A 20433-nucleotide genomic window follows, 5' to 3' on the forward strand; every position below is an offset into this window, starting at 1 on the left:
GCACTACCAGATCAAAAGTATCCAGACACCTCTACGTAATTCGGAATTGACCAGTAGAGATGACGAGATGTGGAGTCGTCAGTGTAAAGGGGTCGGGGAGCGTCGTGTTGTCAGTAAAGTAGCAGTAATAAATAGCAGAATGGGTCCGTCAGGACAGCTCAGCAACTTGGAACGCGAACAAGTCTTTGGATGTCCCCTGAATAATTAATACGTCAGGGACATTTGAAGACGTCCACAACTACCCAAGTCACCTGCTGGTGATGTGATCGTTAAGTGGCAACGCGAAGAAACAACTACAGCTAAACCAAAGCGAGCCAGGCCTCATTTACTGCCGGAAAGGGACTCGTCGAGCATTGCGGAGGGTGGCTGTAAAAAATCTCATGAAATCTATGGAAGCAGTCTCTCGTGAGTTCCAAAAAACTAACACTAGTCCAGCCAGCACAATGACTGTGCGCAGAGAGTTAACAAGAGTGGGATGCAGTGGCCGAGCAGCTCGTCATAAGCCACACAGTGATAAACAACGACTGAGGCGGTCTAAAGAGCGACGCCACACTAGTCACTGGGTGACTTGAAATTAGTAATTTGATGAGTCACCCTATATCCAGTGGCAAGCCGATAGGTGCCTGTAGAATGTTACCTGTTACCATGTGTAATGCCAAGAGTGACGTACGGAGAAGGTGGCGTTACAGTATGGGAATATTTGTCATAATTAAGTGTTTAGCGTTCTGCTGCCAGCGGCCTTGCTGCAGTGGTAACACCGGTTTCCGTCAGATCACCGAAGTTAAGCGCTGTCGGGCTGGGCTAGCACTTGGATGGGTGACCATCCGGTCTGCCGAGCGCTGTTGGCAGGCGGGTTGCACTCAGCCCTTGTGAGGCAAACTGAGGAGCTACTTGACTGAGCAGTCGCGGCTCCGGTCTCGGAAACTGACATACGGCCGGGAGAGCGGTGTGCTGACCACATTCCCCTCCATATCCGCATCCGAGCCTTGGTTGGAGAAATGGCGTGTTAGAGTAAACGTCGACAAGTGCGAAGCCGTTCTGTTCACTAGAAGACCGAAGCAACTGCGCAAACACCGCTACTGCAGACCAATAACTCTACATGCACGTCCAATACGTTTCCGTGAGAAAGTCAAATACCTCGGTGTCTGGCTGGAACGGAAATTACTCTGGGGGGACCACATACAACACATGACCAACCGAGGTAGCGCGAGGCTCAAACAGCTCTATCCTATGCTCAACAGGCGTAGGACACTGAACAGAAGGGTGTCGAGGTCCATGTACATGACACTTATCCGACCCCTGATGACGTACGCAGCCCCTGTCTGGGGATACGCTGCGCCTACACGCCAGCGCCGTCTGCAGCTCATACAAAACAAAGTACTCAAAATCATAAGCAATGCTCCACGATACACACGCATCGCGGACCTTCACCGGGAATACCGACTTGAGACTCTCACGGAGGTAATCTACAAACTCACCACAAGACTATACAGAAACTCCAGACATTCGCAGAACCCGTTTATTCTGAATCTGGGGAACTACGACCACAACCATAGATGGAAACATAAAAGACCAAAAGACATACTTGTAAGGACATAACATCTATGGCCAAGCATACGCAAAAATAACGGCACAGGCGAGCCCCTGTTAATCAGACGCCATTACTGGATATCCAGCGGAAATAAACTGCCGAATAACTGGCACCACACAGGGAAGCCGTACCGTACACTGCATGCAAACAAGCTCCACACATTCCCCACACAGTGAGATGATCTATGGCCGATCTCCCACTACTGTATAACGATCTTGATTGTTCCAGGAATGTAGCAGCTGCAGCAACTGGGACACATCGCCATCGCTTGTCACGGTAATGATGCATGATACCTATACTAACAAATCCAACCTTGCATGAGCTATCGCAGCTAGTAAGCCACTACTGCTCTTACTACCCATCCCACTGGCGCAGAGGTTTTTTTCCCACGGCACGAGCCATGGCACTTTTTCCCCTCTGCTCTTAAAATCGCTACCCTCACTCGCGTTTCGTCCACTATCTATCACCTGATGGACCGTGTTAATGCGTAGTCCTACCCAGATGCACGGACAACATCACAGTCCAGCATCCTGTGATCCACTTACTAGATAACTAACATGTTTTACGGAGGTGACAGTAGGACTTTTGGTTTGGTCACCACGTTGGTGCGGGCGTAGAGGGGCCCCATCTCTTACTAGCGGCCGCTCGGTACCGTTGGGCCTTCATGGCCTGTTCGGGCGGAGAGACAGAGAGAGTTTGTGTTTGTTCTGCTGCATCCATTTTCAATGAGCTGCCACAAGAATTCAAAACTCTTGCCAGTAACCCACTCGCTTTCAAATCTAACCTGAAGAGTCTCCCACGGGTCACTTCTTCTATTCTGTCGAAGAGTTTCTTGAAAAATTAAGATGATTCTTGTCATATTTTTTATGACGTTTACATAAACTTGTAATTTGATGTTACGATTTATAAACATTTTATTTTATATGGTATTACTTATCTGTTGTAATTTCATGTACTGACATGTTCCATGACTGTGGAGCTTTGCTCCTCATTTTGGTCCTGCAGAACTAGACACGTAAAATAAAAATAAAAATAAATAAATCTGGGTGTGGTCCACTTATTGCACTTAAGAAAACGCTAAATGTGGAAGGTTACGAATACATTTTGCAGCATTATATACTGTTTACGGTAGAGGAACTGTTCAGAGATGATTATTGGATTTGCATGACGATATGCTCTGTCATGAAACAGCATCTGTGGGGCACTGGTTTGTGTACAGTAACATTCATGAAGTGGACTGTCCTGCCCAGAGTTCTGAAATCAAAGGAAATACTTCGGATTGAGTTAGAATGTTGACTTCGCTCCCGGCCCCAGCGTCCAGCAACAGTACCATCTCTGGTTTCGGTTCTTGCGGAAAAATAGGCTGCCATTCGTCCACAGACATCCCCACACATCTCACTGAAAGTGTTCCCAGAGTTCAAGCCGTCATAAGGGTGAAGGGTGCACACATTCAGTATTAATGTCATGTAGTAGTCTTCTGGATATTTTTTATCTGACAATGTACATCATTCAAATCTCATCATTTTCAGGGTTCTGTACCTCTATCGGTAAAAACGAAACCCTTAAAGGATAACTTCGTTGTCCGTCCATATGTCTGTCTGTCAGACTGTTAAGACTCTTTTTTCTCAGGAACCGGTAGAGACATCAAGCTGCATTTGATTTCACATTCTAAGGTTTACGGTCCCTTGAGGGTATAAAAAATTTTAGCTTATAAGTCCGGCAATCAAAAGACACGGACTTATATGTCACATATTTTGATACTCGCGAGCTCACTAATCAAAATCTATAGATGAAGTGTCTACACACATGTTGGGTCTGGTGGTTTACAGGCAAAGCGCGTGGCTAGAAAGCAAAAGAGTACGGGATCTAACTTCTGTCGGACTACGGATTTTCCGCTCTTCGTCTTTACCTAGTCTTCATCTCTCGACGATGTGAGGAGTCGCCGGAAACAACACGCGGTCCGGACGCCACGTTAAGCTGTAGGTTCCCTTCCACTGGTTGGATAACTGGGGTAGGTAAGGGACACGCACGTCAACAAAGTGGAGCCCCACAGAAAGACTTTTACCAGGCCATTAAGCCACACGACATTATTATTATTATTATTATTTACATACATCATTAAATTTGTACGGAACGTTTAGGGGGCAAGTGGTACTCGCATTCGTCAATTTTTTCCCTAATCTTTCTCTAAAAATTTGTATGATGTTTCATCTATCGCATTGACTTTCAGTCGCAATGAAAGTCTTGGTAACGCCTCAGTTTTGCAAAGACAGTAAACTGTCCTTTGCTGCCTAGAGCAACGAAAGAGTGACCTGATATCAAAATGAGATAACTGTAATACTGAACTTATGAAACCAGGCAACCCCACCCCATTACACGAATAGGGGACACAGTGCTTTCTATTGATGCTCTAAAATTAAGACAAACATTGTGTACTTTATCTGAAGCAGGTGTAGCCTAGTACGATTTCAGTGCCATAGACTCGTGAACATTTCATCAAGAATCCTTGTTACGTACTGATTATGCCTTCCCTTGAATATACGACTATGACTGTCGTTATTGTTCCGTTGCGCAGAAACGTGATTTGTGTTAACAACACAGGTGTTTGGTGGTAGACGACAAAAAAAATCTAGGCTCGAACGCGGTACGGGCATATTTCTGATCTATCGCCGTATAAGGTTGCGCTGACGTCGGTCCTCGACGAGTTGCGATACCGTATCATATTCAACAGGCTCGTAAAACTTTGCTCCTCAATTTGTATGCAATGTTTGAGAAATGCATAGTATTAGACAGCATTTTTTTCATCTCAGTGCGTACTACAACCGTATGGAAGACGGGTAAAATCGATGACCATTTGAGTGAACGCATCCCTTGTTAGTGCCAAATCAAATCCAAACTATTTTTCTCCATTGACAGATCTAACTTTTTCATTGTTTAATCATGTTTTATTGTATAACGATTTTCATCTATTTATGTTTTTATTTAAGGTCAACGAAGACTGTTCCTTCGCCGATTTATGTGAAAGCTAAATGACTGCTTTGCTTTCAGATACTTGGTATCACTCGTAGAAGACTACTTGTAGGATGACACCTAGTCCACGTGAAACGTTTGAAGTGAGCCACGGAAACAAAGCAAATACTAAAATAAAGATCGAGAAGTCTCAAAATCCATTGTTATAATATGAGTGTGCGAGATGAGAACAGAGTAACTGCAGCTGTTAGCAAACGACGCTGTCATAGTCTGTTCCCGCCCGTCCCCAGTCTTGCAGCATACTCAGGGTTATAATCCACTCGTCACAATCATTTGATCACGCACTTTTCAGACCCAGTCACGACGTGGTTGGCACCCGATTTACACGCAGGCACCTGACGCTTGCCGACAAGGAGTAGTCGATTTCGACCAACAGGTCACTCGTGTATAAAACTCTTTGGAGAGAAGAGGAACACAAATATCGGTGAGGCTATCGTTACTTGGGTGTGAATGTCGTTTCAGCAAGACATCCCAAGCGAATAGTTCCTTAGAAGATTCCACGTAAGAATGACTGACTGCCAAACACATTCTTTTAGAAAACTGCCATTTAATAAGGCAACTATTATCAATTTTGAAAGCAACTCAATGCACCAAAGATAAAACAATTCTAATCCAGTTTAAGATACAAAAGGAAAAACTGTTTTTAAAAAACTGAAAAACATGAATGACCAATTTGAAATCTGATCTAACATTCAAGTATTTATAGAGCAAAATTTTTTTTGGTTGACCCCCTTAAGTGTACGTGGAATAATTCCACAACGTGTGTTTCAGTACGCAGCGCAGTGTTCGCTGTTTTGAAAGGAGAGGTCTACTGGCAGAAGTAAATGGGTGTGGGCGAACCGTGAGTCATTTCCACAGTAGGCAAGATTACAGGTACCAGTCCAGGTTAGACACACTGTTTTGAGATGGGGGTATTTTACGCAGAACAGTTAACTAGTTTTAGTTTTCTTGTTCTTATGTTCCCAAAAGTCTTCACTCTCTCACTTTCGATGTGTCATTGTTCTAGTGTTCAATACATTGTCGAATTAGAGACTCTTTTCAGTTTTTTGTCGTCTAGCAATCGTATTATTATGAATTATTTAAACAAATGCGTGAGTCTTTTCAATTTCATTTTTAACTGAAAAAAATATTACGCAGTCCCATCAGGTTCTGCGTCAACTGATGAAATCCGTTACAACATCGATACGTAGATTCTTCAGTACCGGTAACTTGCGGAAGGCAGCCTCCTACATCAGGTTTTAGCGGCTACAAAGCGAGCGCTGGGGCAGCCACCTCAGCGGCTGTAGGCGAGGTCAGGCAGCAGTGACGTCACAAAAGCTCACAGGCAGAGAGAAGCGGTCGCATGCGAGAGAACCACAGCCATACGTTACTAGACCACCAATGGCGTATACAGTATCACTGGTGTCACTTTAGGATCGAAATATGGCGACGTGTAAACAGCTGTTTATTTATCGATAAAACAGACGTAAGAATGAGAATAAACCGATACAACTACATTACCTTTAGAGTTTTGACATAATAGTCAATACATGCGTCGTCTTTGGCTGCAATTTTTCTTAGAGCAGATGGAAGATACACTACTGGCCATTAAAATTGCTACACCACGAAGATGACGTGCTACAGACGCGAAATTTAACCGACAGGAAGAAGATGCTGTGATATGCAAATGATTAGCTTTTTAGAGCATTCACACAAGGTTGGCGCCGGTGGCGACACCTACAACATGCTGACATCAGGATAGTTTCCAACCGATTTCTCATACACAAACAGCAGTTGACCGGCGTTGCCTGGTGAAACGTTGTTGTGATGGCTCGTGTAAGAAGGAGAAATGCGTACCATCACGTTTCCGACTTTGATAAAGGTCGGATTGTAGCGTATCACGATTGCGGTTTATCGTATCGTGACATTGCTGCTCGCGTTGGTCGAGATCCAATGACTGTTAGCAGAATATGGAATCGGTGGGTTCAGGAGGGTAATACGGAACGCCGTGCTGGATACCAACGGCCTCGTATCACTAGCAGTCTAGACGGCAGGCATCTTATCCGCATGGCTGTAACGGATCGTGCAGCCACGTCTCGACTTCTGAGTCAACAGATGGGGACGTTTGCAAGACAACAACCATCTGCACGAACAGTTCGACGACGTTTCCAGCAGTATGGACTATTAGCTCGGAGACCATGGCTGCGGTTACCCTTGACGCTGCATCACAGACAGGAGCGCCTGCGATGGTGTACTCAACGACGAACCTGGGTGCACGAATGGCAAAACGTCATTTTTTCGGACGAATACAGGTTCTGTTTACAGCATTATGATGGTCGCATCCGTGTTTGGCGACATCGCGGTGAAGGCACATTGGAAGCGTGTATTCGTCATCGCCATACTGGCGTATCACCCGGCGTGATGGTATGGGGTGCCACTGGTTACACGTTTCGGTCACCTCTTGTTCGCATTGACGGCACTTTGAACAGTGGACTTTACATTTCAGATGCGTTCCGACCCGTGGCTCTACCCTTCATTCGATCTCTGCGAAACCCTACATTTCAGGAGCATAATGCACGACCGCATGTTGCAGGTCCTGTACGGGCCTTTCTGGATACAGAAAATGTTCGACTGCTGCCCTGGCCAGCACATGCTGCAGATCTCTCACCAATTCAAAACGTCTGGTCAATGGTGTCCGAGCAACTGGCTCGTCACAATACGCCAGTCACTACTCTTGATGAACTGTTGTATCGTGTTGAAGCTGCACGGGCAGCTGTACCTGTACACGCCATCCAAGGTCTGTTTGACTCAATGCCCAGGCGTATCAAGGCCGTTATTACGGCCAGAGGTGGTTGTTCTGCGTACTGATTTCTCAGGGTCTATGCACCCAAATTGCGTGAAAATGTAATCACATGTCAGTTCTAGTATAATATATTTGTCCAATGAATACTCGTTTATCATCTGCATTTCTTCTTGGTGTAGTAGTTTTAATGGCCAGTAGTGTACATGTAAAGGAACAGTCTCAATGCAAGCATAACTAGAAACGTTTTACATATTTTTGCTCTTGTTCTGTGCATGAACTTAGATAATTGCATTACATTTTCTCTTATCCGAAATACCGGCACTATTTAAATAGTTCTGTACATGTTATGGGGTTTTATACTCTAGAACTAACAGAAGTAGCTCAACAATTTGTTCTTAACCAGTTTTTATCAGCTTTGGGTTTTCTTCAAATAGTATGCTCGTTATAAAATTGCTCCTGTAAGTAGAACGTGCCAATTGTCGTTGGTAACAAGTATCTTTGTTCATTTGAGTGCTCTTACGAAAGCTACCATCTGCTTTAAACGTGTATGAATGTAACGTCATGCTATTCTCGTAACAAGATTCTATACTGTATGTGTTGGAAACAGAAATAGTACCCAAATATTTGCTAACTGCGGAACTACTTTAGGACACCTCGTGAAGCTTACAATGCCGTTTCGCTTCACAAACTTGTATTATTACCATAACAGACTTCCTGACGCTGCTTTGTTACCTCACCAAATGTCAGGCTTTAGTAAAAGCTGCGTCTTTGCCAGTGTAGTAATATGTGTCTGTGTAGAGAACGCGAACAACACGTGCGCTGCCAACCCTGTCGCCACGGAATGTGTGCTGCTCGCTGCGTCACATTTCACACACTTCGAAAAAAAGTCGCTTTGCTTCATGAAATGAAACAGCCCCTGTAAGATCCACTGGCAGAACACTCTCCGGTTACTTACTGACGCATTATCTGTGAGCTGCACAACTAACAAAATGAAAACTGGCTTATGTCACGGCATTCGCAATGTAGACTTAGTTCCGTTCGGTCGAGTTCTGGTGGAACAGTTGTGGGCAATAAGTTGCTAATAACGGGCATATTAATATTGACTCGCATCTGAAGAAAACGGATGAAACTAACTAAAAAAACGTTACTTCACTTGAGGATATGGTACAAGATTAGTAGAACTCTCAAGACTGAAAACTATTTGTCTTTAGAGTTCTTTGGTATATTGCGCACATTGGATGATATCAGTAAAAAGTCTTTGTGGCGCTAATGTGCTAGTCATGCTTAAGTTAAGAAACGAAATTCGTTTTACGTTGATGGATAAGCCTGAAAATATCTTTTCAACATTATAGCCAGGAAAACACATTTATTTTAAGACTTTTTTTAAAATTATAAATTACTCTTCTGTTTAGAAATTATTAAGAAAGAACGCCCTTACTTGTTTTGTGGCCGGCCGCTGTGGCCTAGGCGCTTCAATCCGGAACCACGCGGCTGCTACGGTCGCAGGTTCGAATCCTGCCTCGGGCATGGATGTGTGTGATGTCCTTAGGTTAGTTAGGTTTAAGTAGTTCTAAGTCTAGGGGACTGATGACCTCAGATGTTAAGTCCGATAGTGCTTAGAGCCATTTGAACCATTTTGAACTTTTTTGTTTGCTTTAAATAACAGTCTACTTAGCCGATGGTTGGGGAGAGAGAGGAGAAGCAAATTTCTCTGGTTAATGTTACCTCTGTCTCGCCACGAGATGCAGAAGTACTTTGGAATACAAGAAATTCACGAAGATGGTAAATGAATGTGCATAGAAGTTGGTGGAAAGCATTTTGAACATTGTTGCACTAAATAAACACTGACGAATGCCTTCTTTAGTAATAATTCCTAAATAGAAATATTTCTATTTTAAATATCATATTTTTCTGTTAAAATGCACAAACGCATTTTCCTATTTTGTCAAATGTCAACATTACTGATCTTGCCTTCCGCAAACTGAGAATGGATCATCAGTGCACCCAAAGCATTAGGTTCCACAAAGCGTCCACACTGTGGCAGAGTGAACAGTCATTTTTCGGAACAGCGCACTGACGATTTCATCTTCCCTCCCTTCATTATGTTTAACATGTTACTTTCATTAATTTCTTGCAATCTGAGTTTATGTTGCACTTGTGCGCTAAGTTGTTTGAAGTGAGATTTGCACACGGTCAGGTTACGTGATGGTCGCTTCCAGTGTATGGGTCTAACTGGGGAGAGCGACCAGCAAATTATTTGCATGTGGGGTCTCGCTGAGTGCATTTTGCCCCACGGGTAGAGGGGAAATAACAGTACTAGGGCAGCATGAATTGTTGCCAGATTCCTGTTGAATTAATTTCACAGTTGCCAGATGTCTGTCCCATCCCTTCCACTACTACTCTGCCGTCAAAACCCAAGATGGCTGAACTAAGGTACTCATACTAAACATAGAATCCAAGATGGAGGACCTAGCCCACTTGCCCTATGTTTAAAAGGGGTACTTCTCCATCCCTCTGGTATCACAGCTCACTGGAACAACCTGCATGATTGCCAGGTCATGCGCTAAGTTTAGAAGCCATCGGCCCACTTGCCCTTAGTTTAAAATGGAGGGACATTAAAAAATCCAAGGTGGCTGAATTACACACAAATTATGACATACGTAAGTTTGCAGAAATTCCTGCGTCTGTAAAAGAATTTATGTTCAAAGCGCACAACAATTTCCACAGTCATAATTTATCAAAGGGCGTTGCTGAGAACACAAGGAAATTCTGGTCCTATATAAAGTCGCCAAGATGGTTGAAGCCTGCTATTCAGCCACCCATCAACAAACCTGATTTGGCGTAGAAGGCAGTAGAAGGCAGCAAGAAAAGCTGAACTTTTAAATTTCTTTTTTAAAAGATCATTCACACAGGAAGATCACACAGACAAACTGTCATTTCACTGTCAAACAGACTTCTATAGGAAGGACATAGGCATTCCTCATATAGAGAAGCAAATGAAATAGTTGAAAACAGATAACTCACCTCGTCTGGATGGAATTCCAGTTCGGTTTTACAGAGAGTACTCCATGGCTCTGGCTAATTACTTTGCATTTATCACGAATCTTCCGCCCATTGTAAAGTTCCAAGCGACTCATTAAAAGTGCAGTTGACTCCAGTATATAAGAATGGTAAAAGAATATACCTGCAAAATTACAGGCCAATATTCTTCACACCAGTTTGCTGCAGAATTCTTGAACATGTTCTCAGTTCGAATATAACAAATTTCCTTGAGGCGCGTAAACTTCTGTCCACAAACCAGTGCTGATTCAGAAATTAACACTCATGCGGAAGACAGCTTCCCCTTTTCTCACATTATCTGCGAACAACGGATAAAGGGCAATAGGCAATTACATATTCCTAGATTTCCAGAAAGCATTTTACACGCTGTCTGACTGCAGACTGTTACCAAAAATCTGAGAATATGGATTAGGCTTCCAGGTATGTGGGTGGTTTGAAGACTTAAGTAATAGAACACAGTACATTGTCCTCAGTGGCAAGTGTTTGTCGGAGACAAGAGTATCCCCAGGGAAGCGTGATAGGACGGCACTTTCTATATACATAAATGATCTCAGGGACAGAGTGAGTAGCAATTTATGGCTGTTTGTTGATGATGCTGTCGTGTGTGAGAAGGTGTCGTCGTTGAGTGACTGTAGGAAATACAAAACGACTTACACAGAATTTCTAGATGGTGTGAAAAATGGCCGCTTGTTCTAAATATAGAAATACCTAAGTTAACGCAGATGGGTAAGAGAAACAATCCCATAATGTTCGAATACAGAATTAGTAGTATGCCAATTGACACAATCGGATCAGTTAAATATCTAGGCGTAACATTATAAAGCGATGTGAAATGGAATCAGCACATAAAGATGGTGGTAGGGAAGGCCATGACTCGCCTTCGGTTTACTGGGAGAATTTTAGGAGAGTGTAGCTCATCTATAAAGGAGACTATAGAGCACTACTGGGACACATTCTTGACAAATGCTTCAATGTTCGGTATCCCTACCAGGTCGGATCAAGGAAGAGTCACACTGCTAAATTTTTTACCAATAGGTTCAACTCAATACACGGTTATAACGGAGATGTTTCGTGAACTGGAAGGAAAGTGTCGTTCTTTTCATGACACTCTTAAGTAAATTTAGAGAACTGGCATTTGAAGCTGACTGCAGAACGATTCTACTGCCGCTAACGTACATTTTGCGCAAGGACCACAAAGATAAGGTAAGAGAAATTTGGGATCTTAAAGATGCACACATAGTCAATTTTCCCATACACTATTTGCGAGTGGAACAGGAAAGGAAATGACTAGTAGTGGTACAAGATACTCTCACCACGCACCATGTGGTGGTTTGTCGAGTATGTATGTAGATATGCCAACGGCCTTGCCACAGTGGTAACACCGGTTCCTGTCAGATCACCGAAGCACTGTCGGGCTGGGCTAGCACTTGGATGGGTGACCGTCCGGTCTGCCGAGCGCTGTTGACAAATGGGGTGCACTGAGCCCTTGTGAGCCAAATTGAGGAGCTACTTGACTGAGAAGTAGCGGCTCCGGTCGCAAGAACTGACAACGGTTGGGAGACCGGTGGGCTGACCACATGCCCCTCCGCATCTGCATCCAGTGACGCCCCTGGGCTGAGAGGATGACACGGCTGCCAGTCGGTACAGTTGGGCCTTCCGTGGCCTGTTCTGAGGGAGTATGTAGATACAGATGTAGATGAAAGACAGTAGCCATAAGTTTACAATGGTGAGAAATTCAATAACTCTATTGTATATCCACAAGCTCAGTTTTTCTAAGTTTAAAATGGCAATATCCCAATTTTCAGAAGTGTAAAGATGGTGTCACGTCATTTTATTTAAACATTTGTGATATCTGTGCTTATTAAGGAAGTATAGAAATGTTCATTTGAACGACTGCCACCATACCTTACCAGTAACTCCCCCATGCTATCACAGATGGCGTGCCGAGATCACCTGCAGGTGATGAGTCCTACTTTGGTCGCCAGCCAGAGAGGTCTCCACTGCTACTGGATTGCATGCGACCACTTCAGCAGTGGTTCATAAGTGTGGGTGATCTGTGCTAGGTAGTTTCACCGATCAGCGCCTGAATGTGATGCAATGGTTGTGACAGTGCACAAACATTCCGTAGCTGGCACAGGCTGTATGGTTGTCAGATTTAGGCCACCGGGTTTTCCCTGACACCACAGTTGCCTGATCAAAAGCAGTTCTATCGGATTATTAATGGTATCAATTACGTGACAAGCCAACACAACTGCCATGTTCAATGCTGAAACGCCAGCGAGATTATTGAATTGCCATACAACATACACTGGGGAATATCCAAGAACAGCGAAATATATAACACTAGGAATACATCACTGTGGTCTCACTTCAAAGAAGCTACCATTAGAAACTTGATGTATGTTAGCTCTGCCATCCAGCATTTATCAGCATATTGAGATGTGTCCTTAGTGTACGGATGTCACATAAATGTCTGGCGTAGCCTTACAAAACTTACCCATCAGAACACTTCAGAAGAAATCTTTGGTATGGTTGTGCATCAGTACACAGATGTATGATGAATCAGTGCCGGACGTTAATGCAGAATTGCTTGCATATTTGAGCTTGTCTGTATATCAATTATATAATACAAAATTAATATGAATAATAAATTACTGTCTCTCTCTAAACTGTATTTCCTTGCACCATTCATCCAATATTTAGGAAAAAAGTGACAGGGTTGATGTAGAAAGAAAGGAAGTAACTAGTGTAACAAAGTGGAATTATTAATCCTTAGTTAGCAATATGTTTTCAAAGATGTAAAAACTGTGAATAATATTTAAAAAACTGTAATATGTTTGTACAATAAGTTTCACATTTACCAGTTTAGCATTGCAGCCACTTTACAGTTCAGCCAATAATATGTATGTTTTCACAGATAACAATGTACAAAAAACTGCAAATAACATTTACAAGGCATGTACATAATAAGAGGTCCCAAAAGTTCAAACAGTTTAAAAGTGTACACATAGTATTTGCAAAATATATATAAAAGTAGTTCCCACAAGTTAGAGCAGTTCACAGTTTAACAGCGTACAGACAATAACAATAACAGGTCACACGGCTTGGAACAGTTGTTATAGCGCAAGAGACGATTCAATGGTCCAGCTACAGTTTATCCACATTTTACATTTGCACATTTTACAATTCACCTGTGGGACATAACGTGGGAAAAAGTTGCGACCTTGGTTTTTATGCCCAGCAGTGGGGAAACTAAAATAACACACATGTCACATACACATAGCGTGTAATTTAACTCACATACAGAGTAAGCAGCCCCAACTTGCATACATAATACACAAGTCAACCATACACACACACACACACACACACACACACACACATACACACACTTATTTACGTTGCACGCATCCACTTTCTATCACCAAGTGAATAGTGTGAATATGGGAGAACTCCAACTCTGTCTTTGCAAATTGTCCAATGGTATGATGGTTGGATCTTCAGCTGCACCACTATATGTACTACATGTCTTCACAATAGCAAATTAACCTTATGCATCATATGTGGAGGAGTAGAAGCATTATCTGCACTGCCACCACCATACAGGAACGACAAGTAATATTCAATCCTGAGAGTCTTTGCGTCCACATGCCACACAACCTTAGCCTGCCTTTGATTGACATCTGTCTCTGTATAGTATGCATACAATTTGGGTAGCAGGTGATATATTTGCCTTGTCTTTCATCAAGGTGATAACCCTATTGTTTGCCAATATTATGCCATAAGGATTATCAGCTGCATATCCAGACATGTTAAATGCATCAGGGTGACACATTATCACTTTATACTGATTACAACCCTTGACCCAATAAATAAAGCTGTCAGTGTCCACATACACTAAACCGTGAGTTTCAGCAAGTTCATAATGGAAATGATACATGTGGAGTTTTGCTAGTTCCAATACGCACATACTGACACTTCGTGACCTATACTGTAACACTTTCTATTTCCAGAGCCGCAAATTCTTTGTTGAAGGTAGTTGCCCAATTTAGCTTTGTGATAACTGCCTTATACATGAACGTTCTTGCCACGAATTCACTAAATAAATATCGTGCTGATTTCTAATATTTTGCATTACTTTACCGAAAACTGAATTAGTCATTAATCTGTAAAAATCCTTGGCAAAGGAACATGTTGCAGGAGTTGTCTTTATGGTATTTTATGTCAATGTATGTCTTCAGCCAAGGATACTGACTGAATGCAATAACACAGACGTGTCTTCCCTCAGCTTGAGACACTGCTGAAGGTTTCAATAATGTCTTATGTACCTATCTTGTTATTTCCCTCCAGTGTTGCAGAGGTTTGAGGTGAGAACCATTTCTTGGAACTTGGTGCTCAGAACCTCTGTCTATACGCATCATGGAATCTATTAGGACATGTCAAATCTACCTCCAGAACATATCCTACACCAGAATCTGCAGTCACACTCGAGAAATCACCTAATCTGCCGATTTCATCATAGACAACCATCGAAACCCTCCCATAGATTGCGGCTTGTTGAAACTGTATACTGTTGGCACCCAAGTACAGGATGTAACTTGAATCGACAGAAGTTTTATTGACAGTTCACCCATTCCAGGATCCTTGGCACGCATATGAACACATTGGAAACGCCTTCCAGTACTGCATTCAAGATACAGCAGCATGTCGACATGCGTATGTTTTAGCATGGGATCTGACAAAAGCCCAAGTGTGATGCAGAAGCAGCGAGGATCCAGTGTGTACGTTTCCCTGTACACACTCCGAAACAGTTCTAAAATGTCTGCAAGTAAAACATCTGTATCCATATAATGCCTTGTATACTCTCATAAGTAGGAAATGTTAAACCCCTGGTAAACACACACTGGGTGCTCATATTTAACATTCATTATGGTATCACCTTTAAGTTAATTGCAGAATGCGGATATTTTGTGTAAACTGGTTTTGTGGAATTTCCCCATCCTATTCAGATATTCGTATTTAAAGATAGCTTTCTTCATTATGACATGACACTTAGTATCATCAAAATGTGCAGCTCAAGCTCATCCTCCTGAAGCATGCTTTCAGCAAGTTTTTGAAATGGTGTCTGAGTCAATCTAAGAAGTCCAGGAGGCGCAGTGTTATATTCTTGGTGGCTCTCTTGGAAACTGAAATATTGTCATCTACACTCACAGCTAAGACACGAAGCTGATCACTACACAAACTAAAATCAGCCAAGTGCTCATCAAAGGAAATGAACATCAGACCCGCTCAAATTGAAAAAGAAAACTGTTATTTGTCGTGAGAGTTTATAATTCAGGTTGCATGGGTTGTGTGCTGCACCAGGTTAGCCAAGAGTGCTAATGCACAGCTTCCTGGACTCGGGTAGGCGCGCCAGCCCTGGCTCGAATCTGCCCGGGGGACTATCGACGAGGGCCGGAGTGCCAGCCAGCCTGGATGCGGTTTTGAGGCGGTTTTCCACATCCCAATAGGTGAATACCGGGATGGTCCCCACGTCCCGCCTCAATTACACGACGCACGAACATTTGCAACATGTCCCCACTATTTCATGATTCACACTAGACGCAGACAGCTGGCTGGGGTGCACTGATTCCATCCTGGGGAGGGTACAGGGTGGTGACAGGAAGAACATCGGGCCATCCCCTCAAACTAACCATGTCAAATCCGATTGTAACCACACTGACCCTGCGAAGACTACGGGACAAAAGCACAAGCGATAGATTGATGGGTTGTGTGCTGGTTGCATGACAACGATCCACATGCTGTTTCTCGATCTTATTAGCTAATGGCAGCCTGCAAATAAAATAATAAATTGCTTTATTGTCCAATTACTGAGCTCTATGCATGCTAGAAGAATGTTGGTGCGATAAATCTAATTAACATTCTCTGCAAGTTCTTAAAGCACAGAGAGGAATCATTCTACAAGATCTACCCCATTATAAGATCTAAAATAATTATAACTCGAGTCATATCAGCACTCAACCACGATATGCTGTGGTAGGCATCGTTCTGTGAGGGTTGTGTGTGGAGCAGTGAGGTCACCCTCGCAACTCACCACAGGAGCGAGAAAGCATTCAGAGTCAGCATACGCTAGAAAGGGTACTCGCTCCTTGCTGAGGATATTCTTGAACTTTCAGAACTTGTTCACCTTGGTAGGCACCTTTACATGTACTGGGTAGAGCAACCCAGCTGATGTTCGAATAAAATTCATTCAGGCACCTAGGATAAACATATTATGCACTGGTATGTGGTGTAACTTGGGGAAAATAAGGTGGGACACGTCAGGCAGTAATGTCACTTCGTTCACATGAATACACTGCGGGACATTAAAATTGCTACACCAAGAAGAAATGCAGATGATAAACGGGTATTCATTGGACAAATATATTATACTAGAACTGACACATGAATACATTTTCACGCAATTTGGGTGCATAGATCCTGAGAAATCAGTACCCACCACATCCACCTCTGGCCGTAACAACAGTCTTGATACGCCCGGGCATTGAGTCAAACAGAGCTTGGATGGCGTGTACAGGTACAGCTGCCCGTGCAGCTTCAACACGATACCACAGTTCATCAAGAGTAGTGACTGGCGTGTTGTGACGAGCCAGTTGCTCGGTCACCATTGACCAGACGTTTTCAATTGGTGAGAGATCTGGAGAATGTGCTGGCTAGGGCAACAGGCGAACATTTTCTGTATCCAGAAAGGCCCGTACAGGACCTGCAACATGCGGTCGTGCATTATCCTGCTGAAACGTATGGTTTTGCAGGGATCGAATGAAGGGTGGAGCAACGGGTCGTAACATATCTGAAATGTAACGTCCACTGTTCAAAGTGCCGTCAATGCGAACAAAAGGTGACCGAGACGTGTAACCAGTGGCACACCATACCACCACACCGGGTGATACGCCAGTATGGCGATAACGAATACACGCTTCCAATGAGCGTTCACCGCGATGTCGCCAAACACGGATGCGACCATCATGATGCCGTAAACAGAACCTGGATTCATCCGAAAAAATGACGTTTTGCCGTTCGTGCACCCAGGTTCGTCGTTGAGTACACCATCGCAGACGCTCCTGTCTGTGATGCAGCGTCAAGAGTAACCGCAGCCACGGTCTCCGCGCTGATAGTCCATGCTGCTGCAAACGTCGTCGAACTGTTCGTGCAGATGGTTGTTGTCTTGCAAACGTCCCCATCTGTTGACTCAGGGATCGAGACGTGGCTGCACGATCCATTGCAGGTATGCGGCTAAGATGCCTGTCATCTCGACTGCTAGTGATACGAGGCCGTTGGGATCCAGCACGGCGTTCAGTATTACCCTCCTGAACCCACCGATTCCATATTCTGCCAACAGTCATTGGATCTCGACCAACGCGAGCAGCAATGTCACGATATTATAAACTGATATCGCGACAGGCTACAATCCGACCTCTATCAAAGTCGGAAACGAGGTGGTACGCATTTCTTCTCCTTACACGAGGCATCACAACAACGTTTCACGAGGCAACGCCGGTCAACTGCTGCTTCTATATGAGAAATCGGTTGGAAGCTTTCCCCATGTCCGTACGTTGTAGGTGTCGCCACCGGCGCCAACCTTGTGTGAATGCTCTGAAAAGCTAATCATTTGCATATCACAGCATCTTCTTCCTGTCGGTTAAATTTCGCGTCTGTAGCACGTCATCTTCGTGGTGTAGCAATTTTAGTGGCCAGTAGTGTACGATATTAACAATAAGTCTGCATTACTCTCGTGCTGAGCAGTAAACTGGGAAAAATGGAGGGACTCAACAACTTTATGCTTAACTTTTTGCACATCACCGTGCTTATCAGGCAGAGGCGTGGACTGAGCCTGCGCCGCCCGCCCGGCACCGCAGCCTCGACTGCCGGACAAGTCTCGACCCGGTCAGCCAGTCGAGCCTCACCGGGGCCCGCCGGGCCGTGCGGTGGACGCCAGAACACGAGTCAACACTGGGCGGCCTTGTGACTCGGCGGGTCAAGTCGGGCGCCCGCCAGACGCTACACTGCCGTGGGTCCGAGACGAAATCTCTCTGGCCGGTTTGCAAGCAGTTTTTTACTTCGCATAGTATTTACCAACAGAATACGTCATCTGCTGTGTTATATTCAAATAATGATGGCTATGACAAACGTGTGGTTCCTGAATAGGGGCAGCAGCCTTTTCAGCAGTTTCAGGGGCAACAGTCTGGATGATTGACTGATCTGACCTTGTAACACTAACCAAAACGGCCTTGCTGTTGTGGTACTGCGAACGGCTGAAAGCAAGGGGAAACTACAGCCGTAATTTTTCCCGAGGGCATGCAGCTTTACTGTATGGTTAAATGATGATGGCGTCCTCAGAGGGTAAAATATTCCGGAGGTAAAGTAGTCCCCCATTCGGATCTCCGGGTGGGGACTACTCAAGAGGACGCCGTTATCAGGAGGAAGAAAACTGGCATTCTACGGATCGGAGCGTGGAATGTCAGATCCCTTAATCGGGCAGGTAGGTTAGAAAATTTATGAAGGGAAATGGATAGGTTAAAGTTAGATATAGTGGGAATTAGTGAAGTTCGGTGGCAGGAGGAACAAGACTTCTGGTCAGGTGAGTACAGGGTTATGAATACAAAATCAAATAGGGGTAATGCAGGAGTAGGTTTACTAATGAATAAAAAAATAGGAGTGCGGGTAAGCTACTACGAACAGCATAGTGAACACATTATTGTGGCCAAGATAGACACGAAGCCCATGCCTACTACAGTAGTACAAGTTTATATGCCAACTAGCTCTGCAGATGATGAAGAAATTGAAGAAATGTATGATGAGATAAAAGAAATTATTCAGGTAGTGAAGGGAGACGAAAACTTAATAGTCATGGGTGACTGGAATTCGACAGTAGGAAAAGGGAGAGAAGGAAACATAGTAGGTGAATATGGACTGGGGCTAAGAAATGAAAGAGGAAGCCGCCTGGTAGAATACTGCACAGAGCATAACTTAATCATAGCTAACACTTGGTTCAAGAATCATAAAAGAAGGTTGTATACATGGAAGAATCCTGGAGATACTAAAAGGTATCAGATAGATTATATAATGCTAAGACAGAGATTCAGGAACCAGGTTTTAAATTGTAGGGCATATCCAGGGGCAGATGTGGAATCTGACCACAATCTATTGGTTATGAACTGTAGATTAAAACTGAAGAAACTGCAAAAAGGAGGGAATTTAAGGAGATGGGACATGGATAAACTGACTACACCAGAGGTTGTACAGAGTTTCAGGGAGAGAATAAGGGAACAATTGACAGGAATGGGGGAAACAAATACAGTAGAAGACGAATGGGTAGCTCTGAGGGATGAAGTAGTGAAGGCAGCAGAGGATCAAGTAGGTAAAAAGACGAAGGCTAGTAGAAATCCTTGGGTAACAGAAACCAGATGGCAGTTATAAGAGTCGAGGGACATGAAAGGGAAGCAGTGGTTGGGAAGGGAGTGAGACAGGGTTGTAGCCTCTCCCCGATGTTATTCAATCTGTATATTGAGCAAGCAGTACAGGAAACAAAAGAAAAATTTAGTGTAGGTATTAAATTCCAGGGAGAAGAGATAAAAACTTTAAGGTTCGCCGATGACATTGTAATTCTGTCAGAGACAGCAAAGGACTTGGAAGAGCAGTTGAACGGAATGGACAGTGTCTTGATAGGAGGATATAAGATGAACACCAACAAAAGTAAAACGAGGATAATGGAATGTAGTCGAATTAAGTCGGGTGATGCTGAGGGAAATAGATTAGGAAATGAGACACTTAAAGTAGTAAAGGAGTTTTGCTATTTTGGGAGCAAAATAACTGATGATGGTCGAAGCAGAGAGGATATAAAATGTAGAGTGGCAATGGCAAGGAAAGCGTTTCTGAAGAAGAGAAATTTGTTAACATCGAGTATAGATTT

The 20433-nt window shown here is 43.7% G+C and overlaps 1 pseudogene; it reads left to right on the plus strand.

The window, feature by feature from the left end:
• Nucleotides 1-730: 730 nt before the first annotated feature.
• On the plus strand, nt 731-848 carry LOC126485405 (5S ribosomal RNA; annotated as a pseudogene).
• Nucleotides 849-20433: the final 19585 nt, after the last annotated feature.

Source organism: Schistocerca serialis, chromosome 6 (genome assembly GCF_023864345.2).
Source record: "Schistocerca serialis cubense isolate TAMUIC-IGC-003099 chromosome 6, iqSchSeri2.2, whole genome shotgun sequence".
Classification (NCBI taxonomy): Eukaryota; Metazoa; Arthropoda; class Insecta; order Orthoptera; family Acrididae; genus Schistocerca; species Schistocerca serialis.